The 12893-nt window shown below is 42.7% G+C and overlaps 1 protein-coding gene across 4 annotated transcripts in view; it reads right to left on the bottom strand.

Moving 5' to 3' along the window:
- Positions 1-12893, bottom strand: part of LOC115147154 (erbin-like) — a 121189-nt gene that overhangs the window by 37730 nt on the left and 70566 nt on the right. The gene's annotated exons all lie outside the window — the stretch shown is intronic.

Raw genomic sequence — 12893 nt, 5'->3', positions numbered from 1 at the left:
TTTCCGTAAGAAATATTATAGTTTGATTACATTTTAGGGTCTGAGGAGTAAATAGAAACTTATTTTGACTTGTTGAAACAAAGTTTAGGGGTAGATTTTCAGATTCCTTTCTCTGCATGTTGAACGAGTGGATTACTCAAATCAATGGCGCCAACTAAATTGACCTTTTGGGATATAAAGAACGATTTTATCTAACAAAAACGACACTACATGTTATAGTTGGGACCATTCGGATGACAAATCAGATGAAGATTATCAAAAAGTAAGTGAATATTTAATCGTTACATGTGAATGCATGAAACATGTGCCGGTGGACAAATATTTTGATGTGGGGCGCCGTCCTCAAACAATCGCATGGCATGTTTTCACAGTAATAGCTACAGTTAATCAAACAGTGCTGTTAGATTAGCAAGAATTTAAGCTTTCAGCCAAAATAAGACATGTACATAAATTTTTAAAATCCATCATATTTATGATTATTTATTTGAATTGCGCACCCTCCTGTTTCCCCGGAAGTTGTCCCGCTCGCGGCTAACTTTCTATATGCACTGTATGTTAGTGATGTGCGGGTTAACTCATAACCCGCAGTCCCTGCGGTTATATCAGCGGGGTGGGCGGGTCTAGGGTAATGAAATATTGTGTTGATTAAGGGTGGGCTGGTTGAATACCATAAAAAAAAATCCATGAATGTATCATTCTTGCGCAAGTTCTAACTACAGGCTACATTGAGGTTCTCTTTCATTTTTTTTTTTAGGTTATGTGGCATTAGTGCATAAGCCTAAGCTTTAGGGCCTAACTGTCCACGAGCCAAATAGCCTTCACTCCAATCACTAAATGCTTCTGGGAACCAGAGGCAAAAAAGACAATGTCAGAGTTGAATTCAATAAGAGAAAAGCTGTGAAATGAAGAGCTGAAAATAAAGAGAAGGGAGGGCCAGAACAGTAATGTTGAGGAAAGATTTGGTGAAGTGGTAAAAGAGGACGATAGCAGTGCCAGCTACTGTACGTTAAGTGTGATGATTGTGAGGCGCTGTACAAATTCAACTGTCACATGACGGGGAATTCATATTGACCTATGGCACATCAAGGGGACCTGTAGCCTACTGTACCGATGGGTTAAATGGATACGGAAACCTGGACACTGACTGTAGGTCTATAACCTCTTACATAACCTTAATATGAACTCCTGCAGAATAAAGCAGTACTTGCGGTAAAATGAATGATACACCAAATGTAGGCAAAATGTTCTCTCTGGAACAAGAGTGGGGAAATATGATTTTCTTCCAGCATCTTAAGAGAACACAAATGTGCAGTAATATACCGTCTGTAGAGGTGCTATCTTTATCAGCATCATAAAAGCTGATAGCATGTCATCCACATAGAATATGCACCCAAGCTGAACTGAAATCTTATCAAAAACATTGGGTCGTTTTCAGAGCTTTCTATTGCCTTACAACCTGTCAAACTGATGTTATTTAAACATTTTGCACGGAAAATCTTTGCAGTTTTATTTAAAAAAAGTTTGCTTTTGTATTTTCTCCCTAAACGTCTTTGCACCACGAAAGAAACAGAGATGACAGAGAACTTTACCGATGTCAACTAGATTGAAGCACTCATTCTATCGATTTATGACGGCCTGGTGAGCAAGGGTTAATTTAGTCTTCCAGGGCAACATTGTCCTGGCTGTATGCTTAGGGTCATTGTCCTGTTGGAAGGTGAACCATCACCCCAGTCAGAGTCCTGAGCGCTCTGGAGCAGGTTTTCATCAAGGATCGCTCTGTACTTTGCTCCGTTCATCTTTGCCTCAATCATGACTAGTCTCCCAGTTCCTGCCGCTGAAAAACATCCCCACAAGCATGATGCTGCCACCACCACCCCTGTCATGTGCCTTTTACCGAAGAGTGGCTTTCGTCTGGCCACTCCACCATGAAGGCCTGATTGGTGGAGTGCTGCAGAGATGAGAGAACCTTCCAGAAGGGCAACCATCTCCACAGAGGAACTCTGAAGCTCTGTAAGAGTGACCATAAGAGTGACCACCATCTCCCTGACCAAGGCCCTTCTCCGCTATTGCTCAGTTTGGCTGGGCGGCCAGCTATAGGAATTATCTTGGTGGTTCCAAACTTCTTCAATTTAAGAAGGATGAAGGTCACTGTGTTCTTGGGGACCTTCAATGCTGCAGAAATCGTTTGGTATCCTTCCCCAGATCCATGACGACACAATCCTGTCTCGGAGCTCTATGGACAATTCCTTCGACATCATGGCTTGGTTTTTGCACTGACATGCACTGGTCAACTGTGAGACCTTATATAGGCAGGTGTGTGTCTTTCCAAATCATGTCAAATAAATTGAATTGACTACAGGTGGACTACAATCAAGTTGTAGAAACATCTCAACGATGATCAAATGGAAACAGGATGCACCTGAGCTCAATTTCGAGTTTCATAGCAAAGGGTCGGAATACTGATGTAGATAAGGTATCTTTTTTTATTTTGAATACATTTGCAAAAAATATGATATAAACCTGTTTTCGTTTAGTCATTATGGGGTGTGTAGATTGATGAGGAAAAAACAATTGAATACATTTTTGAATAAGGCTGTGACGTAACAAAATGTGGAAAAAGTGACGGGGTCTGAATACTTTCCGAATGCATTGTATGTGTATGCAAACTTTCACCTAGTGTCCCTGTAGTCTAGTTTCTTAAAATAATAAAACAATAAATACTGCTTTATATCACACAAGGGCCCTGTTATAGCAGGCTCACTCCCAGGTCTCCTTCTCACCCATTTAAGGCCGATTTCGTCACAGGAAAAAGCATCGCAAACATTTGACACAGATACGGTTATGTTACACCAGGGGGCCATGAAAAATGTTACGACACATGCCAAAGACATTTGTTCAAATAACGTCCTGGAATTGATCTAACTTTACTCCATATCCATGCTTGCTTTTCATTCAGAGTTTTATCGATTTCTAACAAATTGGCAGCAATAGATTTTCAGGTCTGGGGGAATTCATATGGATCTAGTGACAGACTTGTGGCAAGATATTGATGGGCGATTTAACATGAGATCATCTGGTCAACATCCATCCCACTTCACTGACAGGTGCTACAGATCCATGCTGTGTCGATCGACGCATATAGATACAAGAGAACTGGACGCTATACGACATAAGCTAAATTACATGAGTATAACATGACGTGTTATTGCATGTGTTACTAAGACAAACCAAATCTAAACACGACCTATAACATGAGACAGAATGTGATAGGCGATGGTTTCTCAGTGAGGATAAACATTTAACATTTACATTTAAGTCATTTAGCAGACGCTCTTATCCAGAGCGACTTACAAATTGGTGCATTCACCTTATGACATCCGACAAAGTACAGAAGTCTAAATCCTAAAGATCTGAGTAATGTTAAGAAAACTACAAGGATAATATTAGTGAACAAAACCCTCACAGAAGTGAATATCTGTATGTCTTAAGGGATACATTTTTAGGGATGTTGAATTGAAAGTTGCACAGTCCAAATAACAACCATTTTAACCCCATAAAAAGGTGAATGCAATATCTACACTGAACAAAAATAAAAATTCAACATGAAGTGCAGTTCATATAAGGAAATTAGTCAATTGAAATAAATGAATTAAGACCTTTTTTATCTATGGATTTCACATGACTAGGAATAGATAAGCATCTTTTGGTCACAGATACCTTTAAAACAAGCAGGGGGTGTGGCTCATAACCAGTCAGTATTTGCCTCATGCAGCGTGACATCTCCTTCGTATAGTTGATCAGGCTGTTGATTGTGGCCTGTGGAATGTTGTCCCACTCCTGTTCAATGGATGTGTGAAGTTGCTGGATATCGGTGGGAACTGGAACACGCTGTCGTACACGTCGATCCAGAGCATCCCAAACATGCTCAGTGGGTGACATGTCTTGTGAGTATGCAGGCCATGGAAGAACTGGGACAGTTTCAGCTTCTAGGAATAGCGACATGTGGCCGTGCATTATCATGCTGAAACAAGAGGCGATGGCGGCGGACGAATAGCACAACAATGGGCCTCAGAAACTCGGCACGGTTTCTCTGTGCATTCAAATTGCCATCGATAAAATGCACTTATGTTAATTGTCCATAGCTTATGGCTGCCTATACCATAACCCCACTGCCACCATGGGGCACTCTGTTCACAGCGTTGACATCAGCAAACCACTTGCCCACACAACGCTATACACACTGTCTGCCATCTGCCGGCCTCAGTTGAAACCGGGATTCATCCATGAAGAGCGCACGTCTCCAGTGTGCCAGTGAAGGTGAGCATTTGCCCACTGAAGTCAGTTACGACGCCGAACCGCAGTCTGGCCCTGGTGAGGAAGACGAGCCCCCAGATGAGGAAGACGAGCCCCCAGATGAGCTTCTCGGAGACGGTTTCTGACAGTTTGAGCAGAAATTATTCGGTTGTGCAAACCCACAGTTTTATCAGCTGTCTGGGTGGCTGGTCTCAGTCGATCCCGCAGATGAAGAAGCCAAATGTGGAGGTCCTGGACTGGTCGAGGTTACACGTGATCTGCGGTTGTAAGGCCAGTTGATCAGCTTTAATATGTTGATAGAAGCCACAGTGTAATTGTCTGCATCATTTCCAATCCCCTATATACTTTTTGGTAAATATATATATTTTTAAATGATTTTCCCGTTAACACCATCATCCCTTAATTGGAGTAAAATAACGGACAAAAATACTTAGGCTTAGACTACCTGGTTATACATTCTATATACAGTGCATTCAGAAAGTAGTCAGACCCCTTGACTTTTTCCACATTTTGTTAATTTACAAATCCTAAAATTGATTATTACCATAATGACAAAGCAAAAACAGGTTTAGATTTTTTTTCTCAAATGTATAAATAAATCACAGTTGCATAAGTATTCAGACCCTTTACTCAGTACCTTGTTACAGCACCTTAGGCAGCGATTATAGAGTCTTCTTGGGTATGACGCTATAAGCTTGGCACAACTGTATTTGGGGAGTTTCTCCCATTCTTCTCTGCACAGCAGATCCTCTCAAACTCTGCCAGGTTGGATGGGGAGCGTCGCTGCACAGCTATTTTCAGGTCTCTCTAGAGATAATAGATCGGGGTCAAGTCCAGGATCAGGCCGGGCCACTCAAGGACATTCAGAGATGTTCCGAAACCACTACTGCGCTGTCTTGGCCGTGTCTGAGGTCCTGAGTGCTCTGGAGCAGGTTTTCAACAAGGATATCTCTGTACTTTTCTCCATTCATCTTTTCCCCAATCCTGACTAGTCTCCCAGTCCCTGCTGCTAAAAAACATCCCCACAGCATGATGCTGCCATCAGCATACTCCACCGTAGGGATGGTGCCAGGTTTCCTCCAGACGTGACGTCTGGCATTCAGGCCAAAGAGTTCAATCTAGGTTTCATCAGACCAGAGAATCTTGTTTCTCATGGTCTGAGAGCCCTTTAGGTGGCTTTTGGCAAACTCCAAGCGGGCTATCGCGCATTTTACTGAGGAGTGGCTTCCGTCTTGCCACGATCATAAACGCGTGATTGCAACACTCCACCAGAGACGGCTGTCGTTCTGGAAGGTTCTTCATCGCCACAGAGGAACTCTGGAGCTCTGTCAGAGTGACCATCGGGTTCTTGATCACCTGCCTGACCAAGGCTCTTCTCCCCAAATTGCTCAGTTTGACCAGGCGGCCAGCAGAAGGAGGAGTTGTGGTGGTTACAAACTTCTTCAATTTAAGAATGATAGAGGCCACTGTGTTCTTGGGGACCTTCAATGCTGCAGAAATGGTTTGGTACCCTTCACCAGATCTGTGCCTCGACACAATCCTGGAACTCTATGGACAGTTCCTTCGACCTCATGGTTTGGTTTTTGCTCTGACATGCACTGTCAACTGTGGGGCCTTTTATATAGACAGGTGTGTGCCTTTCCAAATCATGTCCAATCAATTGAATTTACCACAGGTGGACTCCAATCAAGTTGTAGAAACATCAAGGATGACCAATGGAAACAAGATGCAGTTGAGCTCAATTTCGAGTCTCATAGCAAAGGTAGTGAATACTTACATAATTTATTTTTTCTATATTTTCAAAAATGTTTTATTTTATTTTTTAACTTTTTGCTTTGTCATTATGGGGTATTGTGTGTAGACTGACAAGAAAATAAATGAATGCATTTTAGAATAAGGGTTTAACATAAAATGTGGAAAAAGTCAAAGGGTCTGAATACTTTCAAAATGCAGTCTGTAAAATGATCTGGTTAGGCCTAAAATGAGCCAATGTGACCCATCAGAAGTGCCATGGTGTTTCCTTGGCATCTCTATATAGCTGACCATCGATGTACAGTTTATCAAACACCATAGAGACGCTGCCCATCAATATACAGAACCAGTCAAAAGTTTGGACACACCTACAAGGGTTTTTCAGTTTTTTAAAACTATTTTCTACATTGTAAAATTATAGTGAAGACATCAAAACTATGAAATAACACACATGGAATCATGTAGTATTTTAGATTCTTCAAAGTAGCCACCCGTTGCATTGATGACAGCTTTGCACACTCTTGGCATTCTCTCAACCAGCTTCACCTGGAATGCTTTTCCAACAGTCTTTAACCTGTTGCTCCTACCCTCTACTTTTTTGAACATTTTGTTAAAAATCGCGCAACATTTCAGCGCCCTGCTACTCATGCCAGGAATATAGTACGTTCATATGGTTAGAATGTGTGGATAGGAAACACTCGGACGTTTTTAAAACTGGTTAAATCACGACTGTGGCTATAACATAACGTGCGTTACATCGGAAAGCGCAGGAAAACCTGATCACAGAAAATGGAAATAAATATCCTTGCGCCACTTCCAGCAATTGTTCACAGTGAGCCGAATTAGATAAGACCGAGGATTCAACTCCCACATCATCCCCATGTTGTCTAGAGTCTTGTGAATTGAATCATCTTTGATTCTTGGTTGAACCGAATCAGGGGAACCACTTACCTCCAGTCTCCGCCCAGATCATTTGGAAGATCTCTCTCGTGAATTTTTTTCCAAGACGACAGCTAATGATTTTTACATCGCCTCCTGATGATTTTTATCGCTTATTAACGTTTACTAATACCTAAAGTAGCATTACAAACGTATTTCGAAGTGTTTTGTGAAAGTTTATCGTCTACTTTTTGAATTTTAAAAAATGACGTTACGTTGTGAAATCGCTGTTTTTTTCGTTTATCACACAGTCTACATATAACGATATCTTGGCTTTATATGGCCCGATTTAATCGAAATAAAGACCCAATAGTGTTTATGGGACATCTAGGAGTGCCAACAAAGAAGATGGTGAAAGGTAATGACTGTTTTCTATTTTATTGTGCGGTTTGTGTAACGCCGAAATGCTAATTATTTTGTTTACGTCCCCTGCTGTGCTTTTGTGTTGTAGTGTATTGGTGCATGCTATCAGATAATAGCTTCTCATGCTGTCGCCGAAAAGCATTTTAAAAATCTGACTTGTTGCCTGGATTCACAACGAGTGTAGCTTTAATTTGATACCCTGCATGTGTATTTTAATGAACGTTTGAGTTTTAACTAATACTATTAGCATTTAGCGTAGTGCATTTGCATTTCCAGAGCTCTAGTTGGGACGCAAGCGTCCCAAGTAGAAGCAAGAGGTTAAAGAGCTCCCACATATGCTGAGCATTTGTTGGCTGCTTTTCCTTCACTCTACGGTCCAACTCCACCCAAACCATGTCAATTCGGTTGAGGTTGGGTGATTGTGTAGGCCAGGTCATTTGATGCAGCAATCCATCACTTTCCTTCTTGGTCAAATAGCCCTTACACAGCCTGGAGGCGTGTTGGGTCATTGTCCTGTTGAAAAACAAATGGATAGTCCCACTATGTCCAAACCAGATGAGATGGTATATCGCTGCAGAATGCTGTGGTAGCCATGCTGGTTAAGTGTGCCTTGAATTCTAAATAAATCACTGACAGTGTCACCAGAAAAGCACACCCACACACCTCCGTGGAGATCATCCGTTCACCAACTCTGTGCCTCACAGACATGGCGATTGGAACCAAAAACCTCAAATTTGGACTCATAAGACCAAAAGGACCGCTTTCCACCAGTCTTATGTCCATTGCTCGTCTTCTTGGCCCAAGCATCTATTCTTCTTATTGTTGTCCTTTAGTAGTGGTTTCTTTTCAGCAATGATTCAATCAGTCTCCTCTGAACAGTTAATCTTGAGATGGGTTTGTTCATTTTACTCTGAAGCATTTATTTGAGCTGCAATTTCTGATGCTGCTAACTCTAATGAACTTATCCTCTACAGCAGAGGTAACTCTGGGTCTTCCTTTCCTGTGGCGGTCCTCATGATTGCCAGTTTCATCATAGCGCTTGATGGTTTTGCGACTGCACTTGAAGAAACTGTCAAAGTTGTTGAAATGTTCTGAATTGACTGACCTTCGTGCCTTAAAAGTAATGATGGACTGTCATTTCTCTTAATATGGACTCGGTCTTTTACCAAATAGGGCTTCTGTATACCACCTCTACCTTGTCACAACACAACTGATTGGCTCAAACGCATTAAGGAAAGAAATTCCACAAATTAACAAGGCACACCCGTTAATGGAAATGCATTCCAGGTGACTACCTAATGAAGCTGGTTGAGAGAATCACAAAAGTGTGCAAAGCTGTAATCAAGGCAAAGGTTGGCTACTTGAAGAATCTCAAATATAAAAAATATACACTGCTTTCACTCTAGTGGTAGCATGAGACGGAGTCTACAACCCACACAAGTGGCTCAGGTAGTGCAGCTCATCCAGGATGGAACATCAATGCGAGCTGTGGCAAGAAGGTTTGCTGTGTCTGTCAGCGTAGTGTCCAGAGCATGGAGGCGCTACCAGGAGACAGGCCAGTACATCAGGAGACGTGGAGGAGGCCGTAGGAGGGTAACAACCCAGCAGCAGGACCGCTACCTCCGCCTTTGTGCAAGGAGGAGCACTGCCAGAGCCCTGCAAAATGACCTCCAGCAGGCCACAAATGTGCATGTGTCTGCTCAAATGGTCAGAAACAGACTCCATGAGGGTGGTATGAGGGCCTGACGTCCACAGGTGGGGGTTGTGCTTACAGCCCAACACCGTGCAGGACGTTTGGCATTTGCCAGAGAACACCAAGATTGGCAAATTTGCCACTGCCCTGTGCTCTTCACAGATGAAAGCAGGTTCACACTGAGCACATGTGACAGACGTGACAGAGTCTGGAGACGCCGTGGAGAACGTTCTGCTGCCTGCAACATCCTCCAGCATGACCGGTTTGGAGGTGGGTCAGTCATGGTGTGGGGTGGCATTTCTTTGGGGGGCCGCACAGCCCTCCATGTGCTCGCCAGAGGTAGCCTGACTGCCATTAGGTACCGAGATGAGATCCTCAGGCCCCTTGTGAGACCATATGCTGGTGCGGTTGGCCCTGGGTTCCTCCTAATGCAAGACAATGCTAGACCTCATGTGGCTGGAGTGTGTCAGCAGTTCCTGCAAGAGGAAGGCATTGATGCTATGGACTGGCCCGCCCGTTCCCCAGACCTGAGCACATCTGGGACATCATGCCTCGCTCCATCCACCAACGCCACGTTTCACCACAGACTGTCCAGGAGTTGGTGGATGCTTTAGTCCAGGTCTGGGAGGAGATCCCTCAGGAGACCATCCGCCACCTCATCAGGAGCATGCCCAGGTGCTGTAGGGTAGTCATACAGGCACGTGGAGGCCACACACACTGCTGAGCCTCATTTTGACTTGTTTTAAGGACATTACATTACAAAGTTGGATCAGCCTGTGGTGTGGTTTTCCACTTTAATCTTGAGTGCGACTCCAAATCCAGACCTCCTTGGGTTGATAAATTTGATTTCCATTGATAATTTTTGTGTGATTTTGTTGTCAGCATATTCAACTATGTAAAGAAAAAAGTATTTAATAAGAATATTTCATTCATTCAGATCTAGGATGTGTTATTTTAGTGTTCCCTTTATTTTTTTGAGCAGTGTATTTCGATTTGTTTAACACTTTTTGGGTTACTATATGATTCCGTGTGTTTTTCCATAGTTTTGATATCTTCACTAGTAAAAATCAAGAAAAAAAAAGTAGGTGTCCAAACTTTTGACTGGTACTGTACAGTTTATCACCATAGAGAAGCTTCTACTCATTTGTCTGCATTTAAAAAAATCTGATTTCTTTACGGAGCTGGTCGTTCATTCCATAGTTTGTGCCTTTGAGCGGACTTCCTTTTCTTTGTACCTTGATTTTCTGCTGGAAGTGCTGAAAACAAGCTACTATGGGGCACGGGCCATGGTGGGATGTGCTTTCTATTCTATGCTGAAAACAAGCCACTATGGGGCACGGGCCATGGTGGGATGTGCTTTCTATTCTATGCTGAAAACAAGCCACTATGGGGCACGGGCCATGGTGGGATGTGCTTTCTATTCTATGCTGAAAACAAGCTACTATGGGGCACGGGCCATGGTGGGATGTGCTTTCTATTCTATGCTGAAAACAAGCTACTATGGGGCACGGGCCATGGTGGGATGTGCTTTCTATTCTATGCTGAAAACAAGCTACTATGGGGCACGGGCCATGGTGGGATGTGCTTTCTATTCTATGCTGAAAACAAGCCACTATGGGGCACGGGCCATGGTGGGATGTGCTTTCTATTCTATGCTGAAAACAAGCCACTATGGGGCACGGGCCATGGGGCGGCAGGGTAGCCTAGTGGTTAGAGCGCTGGACTAGTAACCGAAAGGTTGCAAGTTCAAATCCCCGAGCTGACAAGGTACAAATCTGTCGTTCTGCCCCTGAACAGGCAGTTAACCCACTAGGCCGTCATTGAAAATAAGAATTTGTTCTTAACTGACTTGCCTAGTAAAATAAAAAAAATGGTGGGATGTGCTTTCTATTCTATGCTGAAAACAAGCTACTATGGGGCACGGGCCATGGTGGGATGTGCTTTCTATTCTATGCTGAAAACAAGCCACTATGGGGCACGGGCCATGGTGGGATGTGCTTTCTATTCTATGCTGAAAACAAGCCACTATGGGGCACGGGCCATGGTGGGATGTGCTTTCTATTCGATGCTGAAAACAAGCCACTATGGGGCACGGGCCATGGTGGGATGTGCTTTCTATTCTATGTCATTTATTGTAGCTGGTCTTGTAAAATTGTCAGATTAGTAGATATGAACTCGCGCACAGACGCCTCGCGGTTTCTAGATTTAACCTTTTCAGTGCCAGAGAATATTAAGTTATCCCCTCATACTGCGTATCTAGCACGGTCTCTTGAAGGACTCTTGTCACGGTCAACATTGTTTACTTTGATTTCCAATTTGTCAACAGTGCCCCTTAGCGTTTTATTCTCTTTGAGCATATCCTCAAGTTGTTTGTTATTGAAAGCGATGGCAATGTTGAGGTCAGCTAGGTTCTTTCTCAATTCATCTAAAAAACAGACAGCTTTTGAGTTATGGAGACCAGAACACTTACTTTAGAAGTGTTGACGTCATAGCCAGTGGAGTTGTTTAAATCCACTGTGTCACTGGATGAGTTCCTAAATCTTTTTGGCAGGCTTTATGGCAGAGATCCCGGTGTCTTGCTTTATTATGGCCAGCCTGAGTTAAGGAATCCCCACAATCCATGTCGGAATGGTAGTATTGGTCAATGAAAGATTCCAGATCCCACAGGCTGTCATGTGATTTATCCAGCTTCTCCAGTTTGGGTAAGCTCAAAGTTGTTTATAGCACATTTTCTGGATTTTTTTTGCACACCACAAGGTATTGGTAAACTTTCATTAGTCGGGCTTGCAGGAAAACAGCCTTTTGCAATATAACATATTTATCAGAAATGTTTGTATTTTGGAGTGCCGCTCTGCTGCTTACCTGCTCCTCCCGTACTGCCAAATTTTCTAAAACGACGTTGGAGACTGCTTTATGGTAGAGAAATTAACATTCAATTCTCTGGCAACAGCTTTGTAGTCAGCATGCCAATTGCGCGCTCCCTCACACCTGTCAGGTGGATGGATTATCTTTGGTAAAGGAGAAATGCTCACTAAAAAGGGATGCAAACTCATTTGTGAACAGAATTTGAGGGAATTAAGCTTTTTGTGGCTATGGAACATTTCTGGGATCTTTTATTTCAGCTCATGAAACATGGGACCAACACTTTACATGTTGCTTTTATATTTTTGTTGAGTACAGTTCGGAAAGCAAAAGGCTATTGCTGTAAAGAGAAGACAACTAAAAAAGATGGACTTTACATTAATCAAAATTCTCAAATTAAATGAGCGAACAGTAGCCCTAAAAGCCAATCTTATTGGCACCATCTGCGAGCATCGGCCATATCGCCGGTGAGCGCGCACTGCGCATATCCACTATCATTGTTGGGTCAGTGCCACTTAAAAGTTTGTTTTCAGACAATCATTTCCTCCTCCAGTTTAGATGAACGTCATTCTATGAGTCTCTCCTTCTCATTGGCCTCTTATATGGACATTGTTTTTATTGATCTGTTTATCAGTGTCAGCAGAGTAGGCTACCCTGTAATTTGCCATAATAAAAACAGATTCTGCTTATGTCTCCAGTCATATAAAGTGAACTATAACTGCATGAAATGTGTTTTTCCTGTGCAAAGAAAGAAACTTCTGATATAGCCTATAGCCCAGGTCTCTAAAACTATACATGCTCAGCCATGCATTGAACAACACTTTTTTACAAACAGTGATTGAGTTCTATTATTTGCCTAAAGTATGACTATCCAATCTACTCATCACATAAGTCCGCAAATGTGATGAAGCATGGAATGCTTTATTATAAAAGGTGAATTTTTATGGTGAAAATGTACTTCCCCAAACTC

Source organism: Oncorhynchus nerka, linkage group LG19 (genome assembly GCF_034236695.1).
Source record: "Oncorhynchus nerka isolate Pitt River linkage group LG19, Oner_Uvic_2.0, whole genome shotgun sequence".
NCBI classification, from domain to species: Eukaryota; Metazoa; Chordata; class Actinopteri; order Salmoniformes; family Salmonidae; genus Oncorhynchus; species Oncorhynchus nerka.
Note: the sequence above shows the minus strand (reverse complement) of the source record. Positions and strands in the feature narration are given on the sequence as shown.